Raw genomic sequence first — 4,942 nt, 5'->3', positions numbered from 1 at the left:
ATTCAGCTTTTTATATTCCACATAAGAGTGAGTTTTCCTTCCATTTCTATTTTTTTCAGAACACTTTGAGAAGAATAAGTACTAGCTCCTCTTTAAATGTCTGGTAGAATTCCCCTGGGAAGCTATCTGGCCCTGAGCTTTTGTTTGTTGGGAGATTAAAAAAAAAAGATTTATTTATTTGAGAGAGAGTGTGTGTGCGAACACAGAGGAGAGAGGGAGAAGCAGACTCCTCACTGAGCAGGGAGCTTGATGTGGGGGTCAATCCCAGGACTCCAGGATCATGGCCTGAGCCAAAGGTAGATATGTAACCAACTGAGCCACTCAGACATCCCTAGTAAGATGTTCTTTAGCCTCCATGTATTCGTGTTCTTTCCAAAATTTTTCTTGTGGTTGACTTCAAGTTTCATAACATTGTGGTCTTAAAAATGTGCATGGTTTTGGGATGCCTGGGTGGTTCAGTCAGTTAAGCATCTGCATTCATCTCAGGTCATGATACCAGGGTCCTGGAATCGAGAACAGCATGGGGCTCCTTGCTCAGTGGGGAGCCTGTATCTCCTTCTGCCTGCCATTCTCCCTGTTTGTGCACTCTCTCTTTCTCTCTGACAAATAAAATCCTTAAAAAAAGGTGAATCATATTAACTTGATCTTTTAGTACTTGAGGATTGCTTTGTGACCCAGTATGTGATCTATTCTGGAGAATGTACCATGTGCACTTGAAAAGAATGTGTATTCTGGTGCTTTAGGATGAAAAGTTCGGAATATATCTATGAAGTCCATCTAATCCAATGTGTCATTCACAACCATTGTTTCCTGTTGACTTTCTGCTTAGATTATGTGTCCATTCCTGTATTTGACTATGCTATGTCTTGTGGTGCACTGGCTTTTATTGAATATGATGGGAGTCCTCTATGTCTCCTGGATTTCAATTGTCTGTTTCCTTCCCCAGATTAGGGAAGTTTTTAGCTATAATTTCCTCAAATAAATATTCTGCCCCCTTTTTCCTCTATTCTTCTGGGGCTCCTATGATATGAATGTTATGCTTTTAAGGAGTCACTGAGTTCTTTGTCTACAATTGTAAAATATTTTTCTTTCCTTCTTCTTTTTAGCTTCATTATTTTCCATAATTTTATCTTCTAAGTCACTGATTCATTCCTCTGCTTCATCCATTTTATTATCATTGTATCTAGTCAGTTTTTCCTCTCAGTTATAGCTTTTTAAAAATTTTGGTCTGACTAAATTTTAGGTTTGTTGTTGTTGTTGTTTTTCTTGCTGTGGTAAGGGATTCCCTGGTGTCTTCTATGCTTCTCTCAAGCCCAGCTAGTGTCCTTATGATTGTTGTTTTAAATTCTCCTTCTGGTGTCTTACTTATCCCTGTTTTGATTAAATCCCTGGCCATGACTTCTATCAGTTCTTCTTTTGGGGTGAATTTCTCTGTCTTGTCACTTTGTCTACGTCACTGTCCTTTTTGTATGATTTTGAGGAAAACCTGTTGTATTCCTCCTCCTGAGAATAATGGCTATAATAAGAAAATGTCTTATACTGTCCTGGGCCTAATGCATCAGGAGGTGTTTCAGAGTGTGCACTCTGCTGTTGTGTTTTGGCTGCTCCTTCTCTCAGGTCAGTCCTGTGTAGAAGTTCTCCTTGCCTGCACTGTGAGGTGTTTGGAGCTTGTTCACTGTGTGACAAGTTTTAACTGTGTTTTGGTTGGCTTGTTAAAAGTAGCTAGATCACTAGATCCTCCTTCCACTAGAGCTGAAGCTTTGCAGCACTCTATGGTCAGTAGACTTGGTTTGTGGGAGGGATTTTTTTAAAAAAAAGATTTTATTTATTTATTTGACACACAGAGAGCACAAGTAGGCAGAGAGGCAGGCAGAGAGAAAGGGGGGAAGCATGCTCCCTGCTGAGCAGAGAGTCTGATGTGGACCCTGGGATCATGACCTGTGCCAAAGACAGAGGCTTAACCCACTGAGAGACCCAGGTACCCCTGTGGGAGGGATTTATGTTCATGTTCTGGGGGAGGGGCCTGCTGCACTGATTCTCAATTGGATATGACTAATGGAGATGAACCTGAAGAGTGCAAGGGGACAAGTCTTGGTGTAAGCTTCTCCAGGTTACACTGGGAGATGTTTTGTCCCTCACTAAACTGTGTGAATGCTGATAGACAGGAGGAATATGGCATGGCCTGCTCTCTCATCTCTGGAGAAAGAAGTTTGCACCTACCATTCTTCAGGAAGCCCTCAGAGAAGAGCAAATAATCTCTCCTTTTATGTCCCCAGCTTCTGTCATATCCCTGCCTTCACCTTGTCTGTGTCCAAGCTGTCTGCCTACCAGGCGGCACAGTACTGTATATTAACTCAGGCATGAGGCTGGGTTTCAAACTCCAAACTTTAGGGAGGGACCTGATCAGACCAAAACTGATCCTCCGGGGTAGGGTCTCACACATTATGGCTGGTACCAGTTTGTACCAGAAAAGCAGTCATGACTGTGCAGTGGCTGGGGTTTATGGTAAAGTTACACAAAAATCTGGCACCAAGATTTGCAGTCCTCGGCAGTTAGCTCTGCTCCTATGCTAGTTAACAGGGCAGTACATTGGCTCCCATCAGGTCTTTTGCCCCAGAGAGGCTGTTCCACCACTCCTAACTGCACTCCAAGAAGGGGAACTGTTTCTCCTTTTGGGACCCTGGGGATCCTCAGACCATGCTGCCCAGTCCCAGGCCTCTGCTCTCCTTCCCCACAAGAACACCACTAAGTCCACCAGGCATGACTCCAGCAATGCCATGGACTTCTAAAACTTCAGAATTTGCACTCTGCCACTTATAAAAACTTGGGGTGGTCAGCTTTTCCCCTTTTCCTAGTCAGTGGTTTTGGGGAAGAGTTTTTCCTGTGTAATCTGTTACCTGATGCTTTCACTCTTTCTCTCTTTTCCTTTCTCTATCCTTCCCCTCTGCAGTCCCTGCAAATCTTTTATCCCCCAAATGAACTCTCCACAGTTCCTACCTTCCATGATGTGGTCATTTTTCTCCCTCTTGATCTGCAGTTTGTTCTCTCAATCCTCAGATAAATTTCTTATGCATTCAGAATGATTTGATACATATATAGCTGTGTTTAAGGGATGAAGCAAGCCTAGGGTCCCCCTACTCTTCTACCATCTTAACTCCTCTAGGTTCCCCATATAAGTGAGATCACACAGTATTTGTTTGTATTTTTCTGTCTGACTTATTTCACTTAACATGATGTCTTCAAGGTCCATCCATGTGGTCACAAATGACACATTTCCTTCATTTTTATGGCTGAATAATATTCCATTGAGTACATATACCATGTTTTCTTTATATGTTCATCCATTAATAAACACATAAGTTGTTTCCATGTCTTGGCTATTGCTAATAATTCTTGAATGAACATTGGGTGCAGATATCTCTTTGGGATAGTGATTTCTTTTCATTCAGATATATACATAGAAGTGGAATTATTGGAACAAATATAGTTCACTTTTTTTTTATTCATTAAGGAACCCTGATACTGTTTTCCATAGTAGCTGTACCAATTTATATTCCCACAAACAGTGCTCAACTGTTACCTTTTCCAAACCCTCACCAATACTTGTTTTATCTTGTGGCTTTGGTAATAGCCATTCTAACAGGTGTGAAATGATATTACCCAGACGTCCACAATGGCACTGTAGGTGATTGTCAAAACTGGTGATTTGGGGAGTGGGGGAGATGATAAAAAAAAAACAACCCTCTTCTTCTGCCAAGTTGGCGACATCACCCATTCCACATTTCTTAAATGTCTACTATGTGCCAGGCAATGCAGAATACAAATATAAATGAGACTCACCTAATAAGGAGCAAGCAGGAATTTGAACTCAGGTCCTTTGATTCTCAGACTTTCACTATAAAACAATCCAATTTTACCTTCTTTGAGAGAAAACTGAAATGATAACAAGATCACATTTTCTTTCACCAAGGTTTAGTTTACCTGATCAGTGGCTTACATAATTAATTTTTATTTCAAGGGTATGCAGAATAGACTTATCAAGCTAGAAGTGAAATTTAAACTGCAGTTCTTTGGCAAAAGTACATTCTAGAAATATTTTTTAAAATAATTTATTTCCAGTTTTAGAAACAATTATTTATGACTTTGGAATCAGATTATTGAAAGGTTGTTGAAAGGAACTTCATCTGATGAATAATACATCTGAAGAAAACAGTAGGAAACACAAGCTCATTTTGACCAAAAGTATGCATTCTAAATTGAAATACACAAATTATAAGCTTATAGGGAAGCTCTAAGTCTAAAACACAATTCTGGAGAGTAAGCATTGCTTCTCAATCAGGTTAAATTTTTGAGGTATTTTCTTTCTCTAAAAGAGATTGAACATAGTGTTTAATATTCACAAGTTTCTTGTAAATGATCATATATGAGATTGTATAAAATGTACTTAAATGGGGTTCTGAAGTTATATTTTTATCATAGTACATAAAAATTAGATAACAAAATAATCCATTTGAAATCATTCAAATAAGTCTATTTTCTTGCTATAAATTTTTACTCTAAATTTTTAACACTGTCATCTGAACAACTGAATTTAAGAAACTCTGTGAAAATTCATAAAGCAGAATACTTCCTTATAGTGCTTCACCTATTGCTATACTTTATTTTAGTGTTACTTATGTATAGTCATATGGTTTAGCTTGGGCTTGATGGAGTGGGGCACAAAAACCCTTTACTGCAACATGTAGTAGGGCATCACATTGATGTTTTTTTAACATAGCATTCCCTATACACTTATGGAATGGTAAGGATACTTAAGGAACTTAGAGGCTTGAAATTAAATCTATCAAAACTACTAAGAAGTTTAAATATATCTATTTTAACATATCCTACCCAGCTTATAAGATTTTTTCTGCTAATGTTACTATTTTACCCTGTTCTATTG

Source organism: Mustela nigripes, chromosome X (genome assembly GCF_022355385.1).
Source record: "Mustela nigripes isolate SB6536 chromosome X, MUSNIG.SB6536, whole genome shotgun sequence".
In the NCBI taxonomy this organism is placed as follows: domain Eukaryota; kingdom Metazoa; phylum Chordata; class Mammalia; order Carnivora; family Mustelidae; genus Mustela; species Mustela nigripes.
The sequence above is the reverse complement of the archived record's forward strand: the minus strand, read 5'-3'. Positions refer to the sequence as shown.